General features: G+C 39.3%; 1 pseudogene; it reads left to right on the top strand.

Moving 5' to 3' along the window:
• Positions 1 to 10,011, top strand: part of LOC107660535 (receptor-type tyrosine-protein phosphatase kappa-like) — a 181,563-nt pseudogene extending 171,552 nt beyond the window's left edge.
• Positions 10,012 to 12,388: the final 2,377 nt, after the last annotated feature.

The raw sequence follows: 12,388 nt of genomic DNA, 5'->3' as shown, positions 1-12,388 counted from the left end.
ATTCGTCTGGTTTGTGTTTGGGTGTGTGCATGTGTGTGTGTGTGTGTGTGTGTGTGTGTGTGTGTGTGGAATAGTTACTCACCGTGTCTCCATCCGCCTCTCATCCTCACACACTCATCCGTTCATTTATTTGGTGAAGAGGGTGTTTTTCCATGTGTCCCCGGTTGGCCTTTAGTCTGCAGCTCAATCTAGCAGGCGACTCGAGCGCTGCTTTGATGGCTTTCTAAGAGTTCCTGTGACAGCTCTACAAAACCTCAGTCAGATATCAACAGATTCCTGCTTTTATCTATTCTTGTCAAAAACAGCATCTTGTAACAAATAGAGATTGCATTTCACAGCTCCACATTGCATTTCATCACATGACACATGTCACTTTTTTAAAAAGTAAAACCATGATAAGTGAATATATTTTTCTGTTCAGATAAATCGGTTCTATATTTGCTTTCTTAAATACACAAACAACCTAACAAATTGACACTGACATGGAAAATCTCTAAGTCTTGATCAGTATTTAGTCTTGTTTTACAAATATCTAATCATCCTTAAAACAAAAGTGCAGAAGATAAGACAAATATTTTTTGCTATATGTGACCCTGCAGCACAAAAGCAGTCTTAAGTCGCTGGGGTATATTTGTAGCAATAGCCAACAATACATTGTATGGGTCAAAATTATATATTTTTCTTTTATGCCAGAAATCATTAGGATATTAAGTAAAGATCATGTTCCATGAAGATATTTTGTATGTTTCCTACTGTAAATATATCAAAACTTAATTTCTGATTAGTAATATGCATTGCTAAGAACTTCATTTGGACAACTTTAAAGATGATTTTCTCAATATTTAGATTTGTTTTAGATTTATTTGTATCTCAGCCAAATATTGTCCTATCCTAATAAACCATACATCAATGGAAAACTTATTTATTCAGCTTTCAGATGATGCATAAATCTCAATTTTGAAAAATTGACACTTATGACTGGTTTTGTGCTCCAGGGTCACATTTTTTTTCTTTAACTAAAAAGAACAGACAGCCTTGATCTACTTTAAAATAATAATAAAAAAAAAGAAAAGGATTTGACATGAATCGTAGGTTAATTGCACTGTAACAAATTTCTATCACATTTTGTCATGAAGCTCTTTGTTCATGAAAACAAGACAAAAATGCTGACTAAGAACATTATTTTGTGCAGTTTTATTGCTGTTTATTGTTGTTAGTAAGAATACAACAGCGCTTTTTTCAAATTTGTCTATGCAAAAAAAATATATATATACAGTATGTTTTATCAAATTTTGAATTACAATTTAAAGCATAAAAGGACATGCGCTGACACAAAAAATCCCTCATGAATGCCAAAAGTAATTTTGTAACAGTAAAGTAGTAACTTTTTTTGATAGTAAAATGTGTTCAAATAGAAACAGGCATGGTTTTATTTCTCTGAATCACATCCACTAATTTACAAGTATTTCCTACAAGTTTCCTCAAAGTTGTCCCTTACCATGGAACTAAAGCTTTCCTATCGGATCATCCCTTCTTCTCTCTCCTATCTGTTTATTCCTACATGTGGGTGCTTTGGGGTGCAGTGGTGCTGTTTTCTGGAGTAGTAGATCTGTAATGATTCTGTCTTTAATTGGCTTATCAGGAAGCTCGCCAAGAAGCGCAAGGACGCCATCGGAAACACCCGTCAGGAGATGACGCACATGGTCAACTCCATGGATCGCAGTTATGCAGACCAGAGCACTCTGCACACCGAGGAGCCCGTGTCCGTCACCTTCATGGACTCGCACAGCTTCAGCAACCGCTGTGAGTACTCAAGCACAGCTTACATCTACATGGAACATTGTAGAATCATATCGAGCTTGTCTGAGGATTTTGAAACTTCCACTTGATATATGTGCAGGAAAGCATCGTAAAAACCGAAACACACCCAAAGCCTTAAGCGGCCCACGTAAAGAAAGTGTGTGTCATGACAAGATTTTCTTTTTGCTCTGTATTACCAGTAGTTTAGATTATTCACCTCTCTCTTGCCCAGCCTAGTTCAAGCGCATTTAATGTGATTAGTGCGCCTCTGCAATTCACAAGGCATCCAGGTTAGTTATTAGTAATGACCTGATATTGTGCAAAACGCACCCACGTTCAGCAGTGCTGCTGTTGAATCGTGAGTAAAATCTCAAGTGCAGACGCAGCAGCTCTGATTTCAGTTTCGGAACATCCTCAGCTCTTGAGTTTTTGTTTATGATAACTCTGCGTGTTTCTCTGCAGTGCCTAATGACCCTCTCGTGCCGACGGCTGTATTAGGTGAGGATTGGGTGTATGGTGTGCCCGTGTCTGTGGAGTTTCATCAGAGCAATTCAGTTCAATCTGTGCCATGGCTCAAAGACAACATGAAATCCAGTTTACTTGCTTTTAGTATGTCATTTGTGACCCTGGACCACAAAACTAGTCTCAAATGTCAATTTTTTGAAATTGAGATTTATGCATCATCTGAAAGCTGAGAATAAATGAGCTTTCCATTGATGTATGGTTTGTATCCTAATGATTTTTAGCATAAAAGAAAAATGTATAATTTTGACCCATACAATGTATTGTTGGCTATTGCTACAAATATACCCCAGCGACTTAAGACTGCTTTTGTGCTCCAGGCTCACATTTGGTCTTACTGTGCACTACTGTACACTTTTAATCAGTGCATGTTACAGTAAAATATTTTGTAATATTTCGTCAAGATGTGTTCACGTTCTTCACCTCTTGTAACAAAGGAGGTGTGAGTGAGGAAATAATATTAACCAATAATCTAATCCAATCAAAATGATTTAAATAAAGCCCTTCCCGGCATAATTAGTACGTGTTGCTATAGAAGTGAAGCGCAATTTCATGTTGTCTTTAATTTGTCCATATTTCCAGCCAAACACTTCTCCTCAATTAGTTAAATTGTCATGAGGTAATGTTTGATTCTGGTTGAGAGAACTGAATTGAGCTGAGTGCTCCTGCTGCACATAAAGACCTTCATTACCCAGCATGCATCACTCATGTAGCCCCCCCACCATGTTCCTGTTGTGTGACGTTGAACAGCGTTTCTCAGTCATTTCCACGGCTCCTCCTGTATCGCACAGTGAACTGAAGCGCCCGGTTCAGCCTGGATGGACTCTGCTATTGTCAAGTTGCATCCAAGCATGCAGCTCAGGGAGCCTACTGTGGAGAACTACCGTGCTTGAAGACTCAAATCCCAGAATGTTACAAATGTCTGATGAGACGACTAGTGATGACTGTGTGTGTTGAGTGAAAGCATCTAGAGTACGAAGACGTACTGCTTTTCTGCTACTGTGGACACACGCATTTGCTAAATGAGGACACACTGTAGTTTTTTATTGTTTTTATATAAGGGTAATTATAATTACTACAGATGAACCCAAACACTACCCTTAAAATAAAACTGTATATGTCTCTAAGGAGAGGTTGCGTCAGATTTAGCTCACTTGGGACTTTTAGGAGTTTTGGTCATCTAAAGTAAACACACACACACTCACACACACAATATCTACTCTACAGTATATCACCAAGTTTCTCTACTGGTGGGGACCCAAAACAACAAAAAAAAAAAAGAGTTGCATGTCTGATAGGTCACAGACAGCAGAGAAAGCTACTGACTATGTTTTGACATTATTACAAAGTGCACTTTATAATAATGTCAAATGAACAGTTTTGCTTTGCAGTGCATTTTAAATCATGTTTTAGTCTTGTGTTGTGCTTTAAAGAAGTACACTTATTTTGATGTGTTGACTAACAAACTAAAGCACATTTAAAGATCTTGATTAGAATTCTAGTGTGTTATTTGATGTTACATTTAAAGTTAATATATTTAAAAAATGCATGATGATGATGTAAACTTCATTACATCATTACAAATGATTCATAAACCCTAACAAATACAAATGACATATAGAGAGTATATTTATCATAAATCTTTGTCGGCAGTAACACTTTAACCATATTTCATAGTCAAATTATGAAATATGGAATTAATTATGAACATGAAATTATATTTAAATATGTTCTGAAATACTACTTTAGTGGGTCAATTTAATTAATTGCATTTAATATCAATTTTAACTATAATGTATTTTCATTTAATTTAAGTTAACATGCAGTTAAGTATCTATATACAGTATATCACATATCGCAAATATTATTTTAAAGAATATTATTTCCATATTTTCTTTAAAGTATGCTAAAGTGTACTTCTTTTTCACAAGGGCTATTAATAATTTATCATTAAAAGATTCACATTACTTAAACATTTTAAGAACTACCAGATGCTCAATGTAAAAATCTGGAAGCAGAATCAACTGGAAAGCACTGCTCTATATGTTTTAGCAAAGCCTCATCACACACACACACACACAGATGACATTATGAGTGCCGAAACTGAACTGACAGCTTACTCGTAAACCTAATATAACTCCAGTCATCTGGGTTAACAGTGTCAGATGCTAACATAGAGCTAACATGACAGAACTAGCAAGAAAGAAGACGTTTTCTACAGTGGTGGGGTATTAAAACGTCCCCTTAGGCCACGGCTCTGGCAGAGACAGCGCTGAAGTGTAGAGGACAACACTTCATCCAAACATGCGTCTCTCTGACATCTGCGATGAAGAGAAGTTCTAGTCCCTTACAAGCTGTGACCGAATGAAGTCTGATTATCAAAGTCTGCAGAAACCTTAACAAGTGTCTCAGTCAAGGCCGGTGCTGTGTAGAAGCAACTCTAAAAGCACACTCGTCTTTGTTCTCGAGAATCGAGGGGGGTTGCTTGTAAATCATTTCCTGTGGTTGCGATTCCTGTGCATTTGATAATATTCAGAGGTATCTTTTGTGGTCCGATATATATATATATATATATGTATGTATGTGGCTTCCACATCTCCACAAAAACTGCAACTAAAGTGAAATTTGAAGTGCCTTCAAAAATGCAAAAGTCTGCCAGTCTGGATGTGATGTAGAGAGTGGCTTTGTTTGTGCTCCCCCTCGTCTGTAGCTGTGTTCTGTACATGTTTAGTCCATATCACTCCATCAGCTGTACTACAGAGACCGTGTGTTTGAGCTGGCGCTGAACTAAACAACTCTTTTCTCTCCTGCTGCCCCATAAGTGCCTATCACTGGTAAGTGTGTGTGAAGAAACGCATCTGTCCTGTTCAGAGTGCACAACTCTGGGATTGTATAAGCATTTGTGAGGTTTTGCGTGTGTGTGTGTGTGTGTCGAGTCCTTTGAGCTTAGCGTGTACTACAGTTTGTCCGAATCCCTCAGTGTGCGTTCCAATAAATCTTTCCCAACCCCTTTCTCAGATGAGAACCACACGGCGGCGGCGGCGGCAGCCGAGAACAGCAGACTGCTGGACATCCCGCGCTATCACTGCGAGGGCACCGAGTCGCCCTATCAGACCGGACAGCTCCATCCTGCCATACGGGTGGCCGACCTGCTGCAGCACATCAATCTGATGAAGACCTCCGACAGTTACGGCTTCAAAGAGGAGTATGAGGTTAGACCGTGAGCACGCCGCTCTCGTCTGACTCAACAGTCAGAGCTGTCAGTCTAGTGCATGCATCTGTGAGAATGTGAGAACCCTTAAGTCATCTTAAAGCTAAAGTGTGTCATTTCTGAATCACCAAAAATGACTGGAAACAATAAAGATTGCTTTCAAACCTTGCCCTCTGTCTTCCATTGTTCATATGAACTATGGAACTATTTTAAAGCAATAGTTTACCAAAAAAATGAAAATTTGCTTCAAATGCGCTCACTCTGAGGCCATCCAAGATGAGTTTGTTTCTTCATCAGATTTGGAGAAATGTAGCATTGCATCAGTGTCTCAGCAATGGATGCTCTGCAGTGAATGGGTGCCGTCAGAATGAGAGTCCAAACAGCTGATAAAAACATCACAATAATCCACACCACTCCAGTCCATCAGTTCAAATCTGGAGAAGACAAAAGCTGAAACAAATCCATCAAGACCTTTTTAACTTCAAACTGTTGCTTCTGGCTAAAATATCCATAATAGTGAAAAAGGAATCTCGTCTGAATCAGGAGAGAAATATGCACAGGTCATGTGACAGATTGATGGACTGGAGTGGTGTGGATTACTTGTGGATTATTGTGATGTTTTTATCAGCTGTTTGGACTCTCGTTCTGACGGCACCCATTCACTGCAGAGCATCCATTGCTGAGCAAGTGATTAATGCTAAATTTCTCTGAACCTGTTCCCATGAAGAAACAAACTCATCTACATCTCAGATGGCCTGAGGGTGAGCACATTTTTAGCAAATTTTCATTTTTGGGTGAACTACGTTTTTAACATCCAAAAAAAATGTCACACTTCTCCAATAAGTCGTTGAAACCCCTCCTCCGCAGCGTTACCCACACGTGCTTTGCAGTGATGAGTTTGCTGGTTGCAGGCGAAGAGTGTTGGCGGTTTATTTCATGAAACCACAATCTGATCAGTGGAGTTTGTGTGCCAGATGCAGAGCAATTTGCTTTGTTTCAGCTGCTGAGAGCACCTGATGCTTCCTTAACTGTTCAGTGATCAAATTTACATGTATTTCCATGCACACAGAGCAAATTCAAACTACTGTGTTGTGCTGATGTTGTCAGATATGATGAAAATATGAGTAAATTAGGATATCGATTCACTTAAGCCCCTTTGTTGTAATTCATTCTGTGTTTCTCTCCAGAGCTTCTTTGAGGGTCAGTCTGCTTCCTGGGACGCAGCAAAGAAAGAGCAAAATCGAACGAAGAATCGATACGGGAACATCATTGCATGTAAGAGTGTAGGGTATCCTCTAGTACACTTAATATCTGGCTCCAAACACTCTCCTTTAGATGGTCATTTAAGAACCTTTTGGAAAGCATCTGTTGCTCTTTAGAAAACCAACATGTGCTGGTGCTTTAAAGATGAACATCAAGAACGAGTCATATTTCACCCCAACATCTTAGCACATAAAAATGAGGCCTGTTTTAGTAAGATCATTTTCAATTGAACACCCCAGATTCTCAGTATTTTGCATGCATTTACATTTGCCAGATACTTTTATCCAAAGCGCATTACATTGCAATAAAGGTATGCATCAGTTCATGCATTCCCTCGCAATCAAACCTATGACCTTGGTGTTGTTAGCATCAACTTCACGCATTTAAATTATGCTTATTTCACGAAAACTGGTCATTGTGTCTATATGACACGATTTTCATTCGTGTATTTTATTTCTGTACAGCTACGAATAAACGAATCGGTCGTCATAAAAAATAATGTCACACTGCAAATAATCTTAAAAAGTGATCGATATTTCGTTTTTTTTTTTGCATTTTTTCCAAAATGATTTTGAGGTGAAATATGACCAGGACATGTTTTCATGCACCCACCGTAAGAGCTGTTTAGAAGCTTGCTTCCTAGCGCACACAGTCAGCTGTTTTTGCCCTGAATCTGCTCTGTTTGCCGTGTGTCGCGCTGTAGACGATCATTCTCGAGTGATCCTGCAGCCAATGGAAGACGACCCGTCCTCTGACTACATAAATGCCAACTACATTGATGTAAGTGGCGATGCCGCCTCCTCCTCCATTGGCGAACGTGTGAGAAACGTCTCTCCCTCCCTCGTATGTGAGGTCTTTTATGCATGCCTTTGTCTCAACTATACACAATATACAGCTTTCTTTTCTTCCTTGTTGGAGGTGCTTGCTGACTCACTGACATTGTTGTGCTCTCTCTCACTCTTATGCGGTTGATTTTGGGGCGGTAGATTTGGCTGTACAGGGATGTAAGTATCACTGTAGGCACATTCGAACACACTTCCCCTCTCTGTCTCACCCATCCATGCCCCGAAGCCCATCTGTATGGAGCCGCTTGCGCCGCCACACTTCCAGCTCCATTCTGTGGCTCTTCCTCATGCTGCCACTCATCTGCTTTGCCTGTGCATCATGCATGTTAACATCCCTGGCTTGTGTTTCAGTTAACGCTCATGATTTTGGTGTGGTGTGTTTTAGTTTTCGTGGGAGGGGGAATTTGATGTCGGGTCTCCCTGCAGTGTGTGTTTGATCCGTAGAAATCGTGGTGTGTGTGTGTGTGTTGAGATTACAAGTCTCAAAACGAAACTCTTAAAAGCGTAATGTAGCACAGTTTTGCATAGCCCACTGTGAAATAAATGACTCTCAGAATTGAATTGTTTGCTGCCTCCAACAAAATTCTTATTTTTGTTTCTCTTGCAGGGATACCAGAGGCCCAGCCATTACATCGCAACTCAAGGTAAATGAGGACGGCTGAATTAATCGTCTTTTCTTTGTTGCCAAGAACAAAAACTGACTGATGTTTAAATATAATGAACTAAATATTGTGTACTATAACAAATAATCAGTAAGTGGATTGTCGTCATATGTGGAAACTGCATTCTTTTTTATCTGATACACATCTTAAAAAGTGTGCATGCTCATAAATTCAAAATTATTCACTGAAACATGCATCGGAAACATTTGTGTAGCGACAAGTACAAAAAAATAGCATCTACGTGAAATAGTTTTAAGTCAAAAATATTATTCAATATTGCTGCATCAACCTCAGTGTATTAATTTATACCAAAACTACTTTATATGGGTTAAATCATGTAGAATAAAGCAATAAGCCCCGTGAAGCCGTGGTTTACAGTGAATTTATAACAGCTAAGGGGCGTTGTTAGGCACGAAGCGAGTTATAAATTCACTGTAAACCACGGCTTCACGGGGCTTACTGCTTTTATAAAACGGTTATTCCATATACGTAGTAAGGTTTCACAGAATAAAACAGAGCAAATAAAGTGTAATGATATTAATATAAACAGTATTCTTCCACCAAACAATGTAGTTCCTCAGAAACAGTTGTGGTTCCAACAAAGTGGTTGCCGAGCAGAAGTAAACAAAGGTGTGTGTTTGTAGAGTAATTTACAACAGCTTCAAACGTGGCTCAGCCAATCAGAATCAAGGACCAGAACTCTCCGCTTTATAAATATCTCTTTAAAGTTACAACTTGCAAACAATACTCATTTTATATACCACTAATACATTCTACTTTATTTATATCACAAAAGATGCCGTGCAAAATCTGTCAAATGATGCCAATTTTTTTTTCTCTCCCAAATGTCCAAATGTAAATGACTGAAATTAAAAATTTGACGGATATCAAATAAAAACAGAGATTTCGAGAAATAAAGCAGAGCGTTTGGCTTTCCCACAGGCCCTGTCCACGAGACGGTGTACGACTTCTGGAGGATGATCTGGCAGGAGCAGTCGGCTTGTATCGTGATGGTAACCAACCTAGTGGAGGTGGGCCGGGTATGTCGCTATACTGCCTGCGGAGGGGCCGTTGTGTGTTTTTGTGCTCTGTGATGTGACCTGTGAAGGCCCCTGCCTGCAAAAACCTTTTGAAGAGTGAGCGAGGACTAGTTATTCATCTGCTCGAAGTCACAAAAATGGGTGAATCTCACAGAGCCTGTCAGGAACGGGTCATATTTCACCCCAAAATCAAAAGATAGAAATAAAAAGCTTTTTTAACGCTTCTCAAAAGGTTGAAGCATGTCTGTGTATGTATTTTGTACATTTGTGCACGTTGTGGACGCTTTGTTTAATTCTATCATTATGCACAAGTGAGTGAACTGATTTCACAGCAGTCTTTATATCATAATGATCACACAGTACTAGAGGTGATCACTCACATCTTAAGGCATTTAAGCAAGACTTCAGCTTGAAGATTGTAGCATGCCATGAATTAAATCAGACTGCTGTGAATCAAGCTTTGCATCAGTCAGTATAGTTACTGTATTCAAGACATGTGTTTGCATTGGAGTGCATGTGATTTGCTCTGTATTTTATGTTTGATGGGTCTCATCCTCCTGTAGGTGAAATGCTATAAATACTGGCCAGATGATGCTGAAGTTTATGGAGATTTCAAAGTGACGTTTGTGGAGGTCGAGCCGCTCGCGGAATACGTTGTCAGGACTTTCACTCTGGAGAGGGTGAGATTATTTTGACCGTGTTTAAAGTTTATTGTTAAAACCTTTTGTCTAGCATGGCAAGTGTGGCTAATATTCTGTAAGCCTGAAGGAAATACATTTAATGCACAGAGGCCGCACAAAGTATTTGGACACTTTTGAGCACTTAGGTCACAGTTATAAATATGTGAGAGTCTGTATCTGCATGTGTCAAATGCAGCAGGATCTTCTTTTTTTTTCACTAAAATCACTTTTATTCATACATATACAGTACTTTAAAACCACAAACATGCATGAAGTTACACAACACTGACTGTCTTCATGTTCAACACTGCATCTGTCGTTGCAGTACTTCAGGTACCCCTTTTTTACTAATGTATAGCTTGTAAAATGCACTGGTGCATCTTTCTCTGCACTTGCTGTGATATTTTGTCATTAGTGTGACTTGAAATATCCAGAAGCTTTTTGGGGCCAATGTATTTGCAGGGAAAGTGATTTTCGGTCTATCATTTTTCCAGGTGCTCAGGTGTTTTGTGGATGCTTGTTCTTATTTCCGCAGAGGGGTTTTAATGAGGTGCGAGAGGTAAAGCAGTTTCACTTCACTGGCTGGCCCGATCATGGAGTCCCGTATCACGCTACAGGACTGTTGTCATTCATCCGACGAGTCAAGATGTCCAACCCTCCCAGCGCTGGGCCTATCGTCGTCCACTGCAGGTACTGCAATGCATCAACACATCCTCGGCTCCTTCACACACGGTACAGCCTGGAGATGCAGAGCTCATGTAAGCATGCCAGCTGTATTAAGATCATTTGCAGTACACTTTGGTGGAGTGTGAATAGTAGCAAAATGAATAAAACACGGAAAGCCATAGCATTTGTGAATGACAGAAAATCAATTCTGTAACAATTTTTACGTGTAAAAGTGGCTACTGAAAAATACTGCTAATGAAACGTCATAACTGCTTTGTACTGGCTTGAAGACAAGAAGGTGATTTCAGAATTCCTAATGTTTTAAATAGTTCAAAATGTAACTATTTGAAATGTACTCCTCCCCTCAGTCCATCCAAGATGTAGATGAGTTTGTTTCTTCATCAGATTTGGAGAAATGTAGCACTGCATCACTTGCTCACCAATGGATGCTCTGCAGTGAATGGGTGCCGTCAGAATGAGAGTCCTGATAAAAACATCACAATGATCTTGACAAGTGAAAAGCTACATGTTTGTAAGAAACAAATCCATCGAGGTGTTTTTAATGGCAAACAGTGGCTTCCAGCTAAAATACAAGTCCATAATCCATAATATTGCTTTCTCCAGTGAAAATGTCATCTTGTCTGAATCAGGTGTGAAATATGCACAGACCAAGCAACAAAAGTTAACATTTAAAACATCTTAATGCTGGATTTGTTTCAGCGTTTGTCTTCTCCAGATGTGAACTGATGGACTGGAGTGCTGTGGATTACTTGTGATGTTTTAATCAACTCTCATTCTGACGGCACCCATTCACTGCAGAGCATCCATTGCTGAGACACTGATGCAGTGACACATTTCTCCAAATCTATATTTCTACAAACTCATCAGCTCATCTCAGATGGCCTGAGGGGGAGCATATTTTCAGCAAATTTTCCTTTTTGCATGAACTATTCTTTTAATGAACAGTACAGCATCTGAAGAAAGATCCACAGCTTGACATTTTCTATCCTTTTCTTAAACAATGCGTAGTCGAATCTGGAGGCCCGTCTCTGTTGAGACTGCTTCTGTTGTTGTAGATGAGAATGCATTGTCATTGGTTCATGACATCACTTCCTGTTCTTAGGGTCTTACCACAGCTCTTCTTCATATGTGGATGGTCTTGTGGTTGGTTCTTTATTTTGTCATGCTCACACTTCAGTGTACCAGCATCCACATCTGACACTGTTGGCCAGTCACAGCAGCTCTTATGACTCTTTGTACTCTTGGTTCTCAGCTCATTTAACACATCTGGCAGAAACTATTTTACCCTTAAACATTACCACGTTGCCTGCCGTTCATGCCCCAAGAACAGGATGTGGTCTCATCTGCATTGCTGCATGCAAAAAAAAAGAAACAAAAAAGAAAACAATCCCATGATGCAGCTTTCTTTTCCTTCAACTGGTTGACAGTCTTTGATTGCTACTCTCTTTGTTTCTCATTGCATTATTCTGACGTTCAGTCAAACAGAAAACGTTTTGATTGACAGTGATAACCATGGCAACAGAAAAATATAAAAATGCCAAAATGTAAAATTTGTAAATCTTAAATGCAAAGTAATAGATCTGCTACAGCAATATTAACAAGAAAAAGAAAACAAATCAGTGATGGATAACTAATAATAATAACAAACTTTGTTCTATTGCATGGGATGTACAGTATT

Source organism: Sinocyclocheilus anshuiensis, unplaced genomic scaffold (assembly GCF_001515605.1).
Source record: "Sinocyclocheilus anshuiensis isolate Anshui unplaced genomic scaffold, SAMN03320099.WGS_v1.1 scaffold659, whole genome shotgun sequence".
NCBI classification, from domain to species: domain Eukaryota; kingdom Metazoa; phylum Chordata; class Actinopteri; order Cypriniformes; family Cyprinidae; genus Sinocyclocheilus; species Sinocyclocheilus anshuiensis.
The sequence above is the reverse complement of the archived record's forward strand: the minus strand, read 5'-3'. Positions and strand labels throughout refer to the sequence as shown.